Genomic DNA, 13,488 nt, shown 5'->3' with positions numbered 1-13,488 from the left:
AGAGAACGATGAAAGACAAAAAGAAGATGAAGCAGACAATGGCGAAACACCAAGTCAACAAATCAATGGCGGGAACAATCTACCACAGGATTGGAGAGTAGCTAGAGGACATCTCATTGATGTGGTAATTGGTGATATATCCAAAGGGGTAACCACTAGAAACTCAATTAGAAATATTTGTAATCACTTAGCATTTGTTTCTCAAATTGAGCCTAAGACCATAAATGAAGCAATTATTGATGAACATTGGTTCTTGGCAATGCAAGAAGAACTAAATCAATTTGAAAGAAATCAAGTTTGGGAACTTGTGCCAAAACCAAATGATTATCCAATAATTGGCTTGATGAAAATGGCATAATTACTAGAAATAAAGCTAGACTTGTTGCTAAAGGTTATAATCAAGAGGAAGATATTGATTATGATGAAACTTATGCTCCTGTTGCTAGATTAGAAGCTATTAGATTATTACTTGCATTTGCATGTATAATGGATTTTAAAGTTTTTCAAATGGATGTTAAAAGTGCATTTTTAAATGAATATATTCAAGAAGAAGTATATGTTGATCAACCTCCCGATTTTGAAGATCATGATTTACCTAACCATGTTTTTAAACTCAAAAAGGCTTTATATGGTTTAAAACAAGCTCCAAGAGCTTGGTCTGAAAGATTAAGCAAATTTCTTTTGGAAAAAGGCTTTTCAAGAGGAAAAGTGGACACAACTCTCTTTATAAAGAAGAAAAATGATCATCTATTATTTGCACAAATCTATGTGGATAATATTATCTTTGGTGCCACTAACGTTCATCTTTGTGCAGAGTTTGTTAATCTTATGCAAAGCAAATTTGAGATGTCTATGATGGGAGAGCTAAACTTCTTCCTTGGTCTTCAAATAAAGCAACAAAAGGATGGGATATTCATCAATCAAGCCAAATATTGCAAGGAGTTACTCAAAAAATTCGGAATGGACAACTCCAAGGCTATTGATACTCCCATAGGTACATCTTGCTCTTTAGACAAGGATGAAGGAGGTAAATCCATAGAAATTACTAAATATCGAGGTATGATCGGCTCACTCCTTTACTTAACCGTAAGTAGGCCGGATATTATGTTTAGTGCGTGCATGTGTGCTAGATTTCAAGCTAATCCTAAGGAGTCACACTTAAGTGCCATAAAATGAATTATGAGATATCTTGTAGGCACTTCACAAATGGGATTATGGTACCCTAAGGGTGCATCATGTGAGCTAATAGGCTATTCCGATTCCGATTTTGCGGGATACAAATTGGATAGGAAGAGCACTAGTGGCACTTGCCACTTTCTTGGTTGCTCTTTAGTGTCTTGGCATAGCAAGAAACAAAATAGTGTGGCTTTCTCCACGGCCGAAGCCGAATATGTGGCGGCCGGTAGTTGTTGTGCTCAAATCATTTGGATGAAACAACAACTCAAGAACTTTGGTGTTAAACTTGATCACATCCCCATAAGGTGTGATAACACTAGTGCCATAAACCTCATAAAGAATCACATTATACACTCTAGAACTAAACATATTGATATTGGACATTATTTCATAAGAGATTATGTACAAAGTGGAGATTGTATCTTGGAATTTGTGGAATCCTCAAAGCAATTGGCTGACATCTTCACCAAACCACTCCAAAGGAAGTATTTTACAACTTAAGAAGAGAAATTGGACTCATTGATCCATCCTACATATGACAGCATTTACATCTCATGCTTAAATCCACCTAATATTGGTTTTGAAAATTATTACATGGCTTCTGTTGAATCATTCCCTATGTTTAAAATTAATAGGGGTTATTCATCTCTTTATCTCTCCTCTGTCTTTTCTGTCTCGAATCAGCCCAAAAATCAGGTTGGTAATTGATTACCACTCCATTGGTAACCGATTACCAAGAAGGGTAATCGATTACCCATCAATTGGTAATCGATTACCAAGGGTAAACAACAGTTTAAAACTCGCGACCAGAAACGTCTCAGTTGGTTCCTCTCTCTTTCAAATCAAAAAAATGGTACTCTCTACTCTCTGTTCCCCGTCCTCTTTCTTTTCTGGCCATTTTTCCCTTGGTCACGAGTCCTCATCTTCACGCACGGTCTTGAAGTTTCAATTCGTGTATGGGCTCGGTCTCTTCCATTCACGTTTTTGCAATCAAGGTCTTGCCTCTCCATCCTTGCCTTCTGCTCATTAGGTTTTCTAAGATAAAGTTGTTGTTGTCCTCTTCTTTCAAATCTTATTTTCCTTCTTTCAAATTTTGCTGTATGAACATAGCGAAAAACATGACATGATTTCTGTTTTGACCGATTCATTTTGACTGCAAGCCCTAGTATCAGAAATGATTTTGTAAAATGTGAACTGTGAAATGATTTTCTGGTATATGCGTGCACATTGTCTGGTTATATGCCTAAATGCCCCAATATTTCACACAAGCTTACATGTTGACTGCCGTCTGATATCTGTTTTTTTCCTTTGGCTACACTTCTATATTAGTTCTAAATTATCCATCTGTGCAGGGCATTTGTTGTATGCATTTCACATCAATGTTGATTATTTTTTTTGGTTTGATCCCACTATGTAATCGGACTGTAGGGCTGTAATGCTTCTCTTTTTAATCTATATTTTTGTGACCATATATCTGCCTATTGGTACTGATCAGCATGCCCATTTTATGCATTCGAGTGTTGGTCCTTGCAATTAATTTTTGCCATATGCTCTGTGATATTTTGCATCCTGCATTGATTATGTGTGCATGTCTCTTCTTCTGTTTTGTATCCAATTGGTTATATGCATACCTATATGCATAATCTCTTCTCTCTTTTTAAAAAAAAAAAAAATCATTTCCATGGATTCTAAATACACTGTATGGCTGCGTGCATCAACTCCTTCGATAAATATTTTTGGCCAATCACTCTTCATGTCTGCCGAATGCATATTTATGCATTATATTCTTTTTCAAGAGATATCTGTTTGTCTTTGCATTTTTCAGCTGCACATGGTTCTTTTAGAATTAATTTGATGTAGTTCACAGCTTGCCCTAGTTAGTTATCTTCATATACATTCTATTTTCACGGTTGTCTTAAATATTGTGTTATTCATGTTCAAACTTGGATGGTGACAGCTTCCATTATTCTGAGATTTTTTTTAATCTAACTTCTTGAAATTTTCTTGTGTAGGTTTCCATTTGTCCCTTGCTACTCTCACTTGACTCTATGGCTTCCTCATCTGCTTCTATTCGCAAGAGGCCCCGAGGTTCTTCTCTTCATGGAAAGTACTTCTCCACGACTGCTCAGTATGCCACATTCAAGAAACATTATGCCTCCCGCCAAATCATTGCTCCGAAGTATTTTAATATTAAATTTTTTAGTGATGAGGACTTTGAAATTTGCGATCTACTAACTCATGCTCGGGTCCTCCGGTTGACTCTCCTAAGTCGTAAATATTCAGAAGATATGGTTAGGGCCTTCTACTGCACTGTGAGCTTTGCAAGTGACACCCTCAAGGCCGACATCAAGGGAAAGTCCATCTCTGTTCCACCTGAGGAATGGCCTTGTATATTTGGTCATGCCTATGACGAACACAAGTATGGTGAGTATGACTTTCCTGAATATGACAAATACACCTTTGTGAAGTCAATTGTGGAACCAAGAATCGTAGTCACTCAATCCAAGTTTATCGTCTCTTCGTTGACTATAAACAACAGGATCCTGCATTACGTGGTTACTTACATGCTATCACCACGGGCATCTAATTATTCCCGCGTGCTTGATTGTGATTCTTTCTTATGTGGGTCATACGTCATGACATCAGCTTCAATTGGCCTTACTACATCTGCTCTCAAATGATCAAGTCTAAGAATTCCTCTGGTGCTCTTCCCTATGCCAGTGCAATTATTGAGATTTTGCGCCATCAGCAAATCTTTGATGATGATGAGACCCTGTCAGATAACCTGCACAACTTTGGCTTACATTTGCTGGCCCAAATACAAATTAAGAAAATTAATGGTATATGGTGTAAGGCGTATGCTCCTCCTGAAGCCAGAGCAGCCCCTGCTGACATTGCTAAGGACCATCCTTCCCATGATCCTCCGGCTGCTGATCCTCCTGCGGACTCTTCTTCCTCAGCAGATCATACATTGGCTTCCATTCTCACTTCTCTTAATCGCTTAAACACTACTGTGGAATCGGGCTTTGCTTCTGTGAACTCCAGGCATGCTAATATGGAGTTACGTCTGAAGCGTATTGAAGATCATCTTCACATTCCTCCTCTTCCATCTCTACCACCACCGCCTCCACCTGACTCTGATGACTTTTAGTCCCTGATCCTTATTTTCTATGCTTTTGGACTTATTTTCTGCTTCTATTTTGCTATGCTACATTGGATATTTTGCGTCTCTAGGACTTTAGCTTTATGGACTATGGTTGATTAGATTGTCGATTATTATGACCTTTTATGGTTTATCATGCTTTCCTTCTTACTTCTTGCATGGATTGTTTTACAGTTTCTATTTATACACTAATGCTTTTTGATGTTGCCAAAGGGGGAGAAAGATACGTAAATTGAGAAAATCATAGGCATATATTAAGGTAAAAAGGGGGAGAATAAAATTTAAATATAAAAGGAAGAATTACATGACATCTAGATTTTCACCTTGTATATCAATCATATATTAAGGGAGAGTTTCAATACTATATTTGTCTAAATACATGCTATACTAATCATTTCCTCAATTTGAGTTTGTCATCATCAAAAAAGGGGAGATTGTGGAACCAATGCAAAGGTTCAATGATTTTTATGATAACAAACAAGCATGGAAATAAAGCTTCAAGGTGCGACCATAAAAAAGAAGTCTAAACAAGATCAAGACTCAAGCTTCAAGAGAAGTCTCTAAGTCCAAGCAATCTCAACGTAATATAGTATAGGACTTAGGATCATTCGAAAAGGTAATTGATTTCTTACGTGAACGAAGCTCAAAGTATTTTTTGAACTACATGCATTAAATCATCGTTTGACATTCAAATACATTCCTAGCATGAAAATGTAGTTCTCAATATTCATAAAATGTTTAAACAATATTTGAAACTAATGTGAATCAAGAGAAAACCATTTTAGGGCGAAATCCAACCTTTCAACAGGTTGGTAATAGATTACCCTTCATAGTAATCGATTACCCACTCAATGGTAATCCATTACCTACTGTACAGAAGACAAAATAACGGCTATAAAATGGCTAGTTTGCAAAAATTAGTAGGAAAAAGGCCATGGGGGTCCTCTATAAATAGAGACTACTGTTCCCGTTGATGGGACACACTTCTTGATCATTATTACTCATTAATTCTCATCCTATTTGCATTATTCTTGTCTTCTTGATCATAAATTCTCTTTGAGCTTTACTCTTGTAAGAGTGTCAACAACCATTGTTCTTCAACTTGTGTTATTTGTACTTTGAGAGTACTTAGCCATTATTAAATGTCTTCCTTTGATTTATTGAGTAGTTAGAGAAGTGAACCCTATAAACTTGAAAGGTCACCAAATTCCTAAGAAAATTTGGAGTGACAAAATTGTACGGCATCAAGAGCCCGACGTCTTGAAAGGTTGTAGTGGTTTGTCAAGCACCCTCAAGCTTGATAGTTAGTGAAAAGAATTGATCGAGCGGCTTCAGTCTGGACGTAGGTTACGGTGGTGGTGACCGAACCAGGATACATCTAGTTTGCAATTTCTCTAACCTTAATCTCTTTATTTAAGCATTAAAATTGCATTTTAGATTGTCTTTATATAATCCTTGCTTACTTTGTTGATCACTACACTTGCTCTTACATTTAGATTTCTTCTTATTAAATCACTTTATTGAAGAAATAGTCTTTAAAATATCAAGGAGGTACTTTGCGAAAAGATTTTGTAAAACTCAATTCACCCCCCTCTTGAGTATTGAAGCCACTTGTCCAACAATAACCTTAGAAATAGATGCCTCTTAAGCAATTGCCTCAATACTACTAGTCGGACCCATAACCAGAGTTGGTGGAGTGGTATCTGATTTCCTTCCCACCACATACCATTCTTATCTAACATGAGAATTTTGTCGAGTACCCTTAGAAGAGTTAATAGTATTCCTAGAGTTAATAGTATTCCTAGGGCATGAAGTCGCCATGTGCCCTTACGTCCTACACTCATTGCAACATTAATGCAATATTTCATCTCAAGAGATTTAGAAAGATCAACTTCGACGTAAATACGTGTAAAACGTCCACGAGCAACCTTTGTAGCAACCACATCTATACGAATAAATTTTCCCATCAGATTACCAACCTCTTTTAATATAAATGTTTTAATGAACGATGTTGGAAATCCAGGCAATCTGACCCAAATGCACGTCCTATCAACCACAGCCTCTTTTGGATCGAATTTAGGGAACCAATCCGTAAAATAAAGATAACAATCTTGAATCAGCCAGGGTACTCCATTCCATGCTAGGTTTAAATCTGCTATGGATTCAAAACAAACAAGGTAAAATCCATTCTCCATGTCTATAACTGCAACCCGATCACTACGAGCCCACATGCCTATAATCTTTTTACACATAGAATCAAAATATATATGTGTCCTTAATAATTTGATGATCAGGGTTTGTCTCCACTTTCTCCAGACACGTTCTTTAAACACAGAAGAAAGAGAATAGTTCATGATGCCATGCTCGTTACGTTCCTGTTGTATGTGATACTCCCTTCGAAAACCTGAACATCACAATCCTCTGTAGCCTTAGGGAGTTCACCATCCAAAACATCCTCCAAAGATTTAACAAACTCCAGCATAGGATCGTGATCCAGCCTCAGCACCTTGATCAGGTAACCTTTAACCAATCTTTTTGTCTCATTAAACATAAATATACGAAGGCAACGATTGGTTCAGCTGAAGAAAAGGGTGGGTTGTACATGTTAGTCACCAAGATATAGCCTTTAGCATCTGACTTTCATGTTGTTTCTCATCTTAACAATAGTAGCATTATTTTTCATTGTAATAGTTCTGCTTTAGAGAATAATGGGTCACTTTTATGGCACTATAGACTTGGCCATTTATCTCAATCTGTAATGAAAGAGATGTCCACTCAGTTTCCATTTTTACCAATAAAAGAGAATTCCCCTTGTGATACATGCCACCTCGCAAAACAATTTAAACTTCCTTTTCCTATAAGTCCCATAATCACTGAGAAACCATTTCAAATTTTACATGCTGACATATGGATCCCTACTCAACCTCATCCCTAAATGGCCACAAGTATTTTCTCACACTTGTGGATGACTACAGCCGCTACACTTGACTTATCTTATTGAATTCCATGAAGACCTTGGCCCAGCTCGTTATTTTCTGGGTTTGGAACTTTCTCGTTCTCCTAAGGGAATTGTTGTCAACTAACGCAAATATGCTCTTGAGCTTCTCCAAGATAGTGGGCTACTAGTTGCCAAACCTTCAGCTGTGCTAATGGAACTTTCTCATAAATTGCAATGCATTTAGGGAGAGCCTTGCGATGATGCGACTGTCTATAGATGTCTCATTGGTTGTTTCTTATATTTGATAACTACCCTGCTAGATATCTCTTTCTCAGTGCAACAACTAAGTCAATATGATGCTAACCCTATAAAGACCCATTATGCAGTTGCGATCAGGGTGTTACGATACTTAAAAGGTTCTCCAGGAAAAGGTCTATTTTTCCCTTCGAGCAATGATACTTATATTTCAGCATTTGCCGATGATAATTGGGCATGTTGTTTGGATCCCGATGTTCCATTACTGGTCTCTGCATTTTCATGGGATCTGCCTTTGTTTCTTGGCGTTCAAAAAAGCAGAGCACTGTTTCACGCTCTTTAACATAGCTGATAAACCCTTGGTTTACCATATTTTTAGGCTTAATTATGTTTGATATATATCATGAATTGCATGGGAATTAGGGTTTTATACAGTAAAGTCACAATAATTGAATATCTTGCTAACATGTTATCATAATTCTTATTTTAAGGGATTTTTGACACCTATTATGGCTCTTTGGAACCAAAAGAAGACATCAAGTTGAGTTGGAGCCTCAAGGAAGCAAGATTTCAAGTGTGTACCAGCTGTAAGAGGATGTTTTGGCATCCATGAATAATGTCTAAACGCTCAAGATGAAGAAAACACCAAAATCCACTGGAGGAGAGCGTTTTAGCACCCAACAGAGCGCTAAAACGCCCTGACAACATCAATTTCCCTTCGAAGAGCACATTTTAGCGTGCAACAGCACGCCAAAACACCTAGAGGCAGACAACAATACACATCAAGCACGTTTTAGCGCGCAAACAGAACGCTAAAACGTCCATACGCGGTCAAATCAACTCCAGGAAAAGATTTGATCAAGATATGCAGCAGGATTCTATAAGATACAAGGAAGAAACACATCAACCTTGATTGATATAAGATATAACTCCAATAAGAAGATGTGATGGAAGATCCCAACAAGATTTAAAGCTCAAAATCGTCAACCAATCTCCAAGATATCAAATGCAAAAAGGAAACAAAGATGAAATCAACCACAAATCTGATATGGATTCATTGGAGATTTAATGAAGAATACAACCCGAAAAAGCTATAAATAAAGAGCTTGGGGTCAAGACCAAGACACCAATTTAGAAACCAATACACAAATCCAAGACTGAAGGAGGAATCCTGTTGCGGAGCGCTGGAACACTGAGGAACCAAGTCAACATCACACCAATGGAAGCTTGGGGTTCTCTTTTCTTTATTATTATTTTTCAATTCAGTATGCTAGAGTAGACTTTTATGTAGTTAAGGATAGATGGAATCCAATTGAATCTTTATGTTTATGAATTAAATTATCTCCAAATTTTGTTCTTTTTATAATTGAATAAATTATCTGTCTTTAATGCTTTATATGAGTTTGTTCCTTATAGAATGATTTTGGGAAATTGTATGACAACAGGGATGCTGGTGCATGAACCCTGACTTGATAATTTATCATAATCCTTGTGATCTAGGGATATACATAGGGTAATTATGCAATCTTGAAATTCTTGATCTTAATGCATGTTTTCTTGGGGAATAATCGGGGAACTAGAGTTCTTTCAAGATTACATAAATTTATGGTAACAAAGAATTGAGCCGTAATTAACTTAGATAGAATTGATTGACAATATATTAAGAAACAGATTCTTGGCTATTTAATTCATAACATATTGAAGATATTAGGGGAAGTCGAAACCTTAACTACGCTTATTTTAAATCTTAATCAAACATCATCTTCATTCATCCTTTTAATTCTGAATTTTCATATTGCATGCCTTTACTTGTTTTTAATTTTAAGTTCTTTGAACAACCATTCTCTCAAACCCAACTTTTGATTGTCCAACTAACACGCAATTAGCGAACTAGTGCTTGAAATTTTGATCCTCGTGGGAACGATCTCGTACTCCAGTACACTTTATTACTTTCACGATCGGTGCACTTGCCGAGTCGCAACAAGTTTTTGGCGCCGTTGTCGGGGATCGAATTCTTCAACATTAGAAGTAACTAATTAACTTTTAGATTGGACGTTTTAATTTTCTGCACTTTATACATTCTTCAAAAATATTTTTCTCAATTAAAAATTCTGCATATTTATTTTTCTGCATTCTTTGTTTGTTTATTTTTTTTATTTTTCTATTTTTCTGTTTTTTCTTTTTTCTATTTTTCTGCACTTCTTTTCATTCTTAGTTTATGCGAGGTACTCTTAACCCGCGAATCTTGCAGTTTGATGTTGAGATAGAAAAGATAGAAAGGAAACTTAGAAAGGACGCAAAAGCAAGGAAAGCAAAGGACACAAAGGCATCAACCTCGACGGAACCAAAGGAGGAACCAATGGCAGAAAACAATCAAATCGCTCCAAGGACATTGGGGGATTACATGACCCCAGCTCGAGTTCCACAGACGGCAAGCATTGTTAGACCGAAAATAGAGGCTAACAATTTTGAACTGAAGTCGGCACTGCTGCAACTGATTCAAAAAGAACAGTTCGCTGGAGGAAGCACGGAGAACCCCTATAGTCATCTGGATAACTTCTTACTTTACTGTGATACATTGAAAGTAAATGGAGTTCCTCGTGAGGCTATCTTGCTCAGGCTATTTCCATGCTCACTGAAGGATGAAACAAGAGATTGGCTGCAGTCTCTACCTGAAGGAAGCATAACCAATTGGGATGATTTAGCAAGAAAATTCTTGGCCAGATTTTTCTCAGCTTCAAAAATGGCAAGACTCAAGGCAGAGATCACTGCTTTTGAACAAAAAGAAAGTGAATCTTTGTACGAGGCTTGGGAACGATTCAAAGGAACACTTAGGAAGTGTCCTCAACATGGAATTGAAGCATGGGAGAAAGCAAGAATCTTTTTCCAAGGGATGACGTCCAGCACAAGAACATTGGTGAATACTGCTGCATGAGGCTCCCTGAAAACAAAAACTCCAGAGGAAGCGCTGGAATTACTGGAATATCTAGCTTCTCAGGAATTTGACAATGCCTCTGCCCCAGTTGCACAAAGGAGAGCAGGAATTATGAAGCTTGACGGCTGTGATGCACTCTTAGCCCAAAATGAACAAATGCTACAAATGCACAAGAAACAACAAGAACAATTAGATGCCCTTAATAAAAAATTTAATCTTTCTCAAGTTTCTTTTGTTTCTAATTCTAATATTAAATGTGGTATTTGTGAAGAGGCTCATGCAACTGAGGATTGTGAATACATAAGAGCAGCAGAAAAGCCACCAGCAGAGGTCAATGGACTCTGGTATGATCAGAAGAATCAGAATCAACATCCAGGGTTAAGTCAAAAATCCAACCATCAGCTCAATCCTCCCATTCCAGTGCAACCACATACCCCACAACAAAGTAACACTTCTGAGTGGGAGAAAGCTTTTGCACGGTTATGCAAGACCACTTCTGATTATGTTCAAGGTGTAAATGCTTTCAGAGAGGACACATCTGCTTTCATGCAAGAGACTAGAGCTGCACACCGGAATCAAGAAGCTTCCATAAGAAATCTGGAAATTCAGATTGGCCAGTTGTCAAAGCAATTTTCTGAGAGAGCTCAGGGTACTTTTCCAAGCAACACAGTTGTCAATCCAATGGAGCATTGCAATGCTATCACCACTAGGAGTGGTACAATGATTCAGCTTATAGAGGAGCAACCCGAAGAAAAGAAGAAGGATGGACAAGAATCAGATGCAGAAAAGAAGGAAGAAAAGGAAAAGGATACAATTGAAGTTGACAACAGCAATCCTGAAAAAGCCAAAAAGAAACTATTCAAGTGGGAGAAGAAGAAAGCTCTAAAAAGACAGAACAAGCCATTAGATCTCTCCCCATATGCCCGAATCCCTTATCCTCAGAGATTAAAGAAAAAGATTCAGAAGCAGCAGTGTTCAAAGTTTTAGATAATTCAGGAGGTTGCAGATCAACATTCCTTTTACCGAAACTTTAGAGAACATGCCCAACTACGCAAGGTTCATGAAGGATCTATTATCAAGGAAGCGTAAGTTGCAGGAATGTGAGACGGTGAATCTGACGGAGGAATGTAATGCGATCATCAAAAAGAAGTTACCTACCAAAGTCAAGGATCCAAGGAGCTTCAGCATTCCATGCACTATAGGCAAAGTGGAAGTGGACAATGTTTTATGTGATCTTGGAGCTAGCATCAATGTCATGCCACTCTCCATGATGAAGAAGCTGGGGATTACTGAAGTGAAGCCCACAAGAACAATAGTGCAACTGGCTGACCGCTCTTCAAAGCAAGCTTACGGCATCATTGAGGACATATTGGTAAAGGTAGACAAATTCATCATTCCTGTTGATTTTGTCATCCTTGACATTGAAGAAGATGCCACTATTCCTATGATTTTTGGAAGACCCTTCTTGGCAACTTCAGGAGTACAGATTGATGTACTTAAAGGTGAGCTGATCTTACGGGTAGACGGAGAGCAAACAACTTTCAAGTTCTTTGACAAAGAAGTCCCCTCATCTGTAGCTCAACCGGAAGATCAAGTCTACTATATTGGTGAAGAGAAAGGTGAAGAAGAACACAATGAGGAGTCTTCTCAAGAAAGTAAGCCAAAGGTTAAAATGGAAAAGTCGAGGAGCAAAGGAAAGCATGTAAAAGTCAAGTTCAAAGTTCCTGAGACTACTTTACCTCATCCATATGCAGAAGAGCACTACGGTAGGACACAATTTCTAAATGATGGAGCTTGGTCATCACCAAGATCATGCTTTGAACCATCGTGATCATAAGTCAGGTACGTCAGGCTCGTGACGTAAAACAAGCGCTAATGGGTAGGCAAACCCACACTTTACTGTTTTACTTTAATTTCACTATTTTAGTTATTTTTACTTTGAAAAATAAAAAAAGATAGGAGAAGGTGTTGAGACTAATGTCTGTCATTGAGTGAATTTTACAGGTGAAATTACAGGTGAAAAAAAGGGAACAAACAACTAGAGAAAGCAGCAAGTTGTTTTATTTCTCACGCGATTTCTTTGTAGATTTAAATCTGTTGCTGAGGACAGCAACATTTAAATCTGGGAATAAGGAACGCGTGGCTCATCTAAGCACAGTTGAGTAAGCTGGAGGAACTTCATGAGCATACACAGAATATCCGGTTAAAACAGGGAACTATCTCAAATCCCTTCTCCTTTGCTTTAGCTTATTTTTTTCTTGCATTTTAAATTTTGTTTTTCATGTTTAATTAGATAATTTTAATTGTTTTTGTTGAAAAACCCCAAGCCAAATTTTTTTGTAAAAATTCTGAAATTTTTTAAAGTTTCTCAGTGTTAATTGGAAAAATGGCGGGAAATTGAAATTAGTAATTGATTCAGAGCATGATGATGCACTTATACAATTTTTCTATGAGCACATTGCAAATGAGTGACATGGTTCATCTAATATATATTTTTATATTGAAGTTGTTTTGAGAAAAAGAACAGGATAATTACTGTGCATTCATAGCCTTAAGGTTTCAAGCTTATACATAAAATTTTTATTGAGTGTGCATTCTACTGATGAAAGACTCTATAACTTGCTTTGTTTCTGGCTTGAATTAGTATGTGATTTATTCTATAGATATGATTGAGGCATGTTCTTTCTTTAAACTAGATGGCCAAATAGCCAACCATTACTGTTATTCCTTAGTTAACCACTTTGAGCCTAGGCCTGTTTATTCTTTGAAAATCTATGAATTGAATAAGCCATTATCCATACACTCCTCACCTTAATTGAGATTGAATTTCAGATTGAGGACAAGTGCTCAGTGATTGAATATATGAATAATGATGTGTGGAAGTACAGGGAAGAAAGGAAAAAGCCAAGTAAGGTTGGTTGGAAGGAAGAAGAAACAAACAAAGAGAAAGAAAACTACTCGAAAAGAAAGCGGAAAAGGAAAAAGTGAAACAAAAAGAAAGAAGAGTAGTCTGAGAAAAGA

The 13,488-nt window shown here is 37.2% G+C and overlaps 1 non-coding gene across 1 annotated transcript; it reads right to left on the bottom strand.

The window, feature by feature from the left end:
• Window positions 1-10,281: 10,281 nt before the first annotated feature.
• LOC133295508 (small nucleolar RNA R71) lies at window positions 10,282-10,388 on the bottom strand. Its single transcript, XR_009749351.1, has one exon. It is a non-coding gene; the product is annotated as a small nucleolar RNA R71 (small nucleolar RNA).
• Window positions 10,389-13,488: the final 3,100 nt, after the last annotated feature.

This window comes from Gastrolobium bilobum, unplaced genomic scaffold, assembly GCF_033153095.1.
Source record: "Gastrolobium bilobum isolate Gb01-03AN ecotype WA unplaced genomic scaffold, APGP_CSIRO_Gbil_v1 utg810031, whole genome shotgun sequence".
Classification (NCBI taxonomy): domain Eukaryota; kingdom Viridiplantae; phylum Streptophyta; class Magnoliopsida; order Fabales; family Fabaceae; genus Gastrolobium; species Gastrolobium bilobum.
Note: the sequence above shows the minus strand (reverse complement) of the source record. Positions and strands in the feature narration are given on the sequence as shown.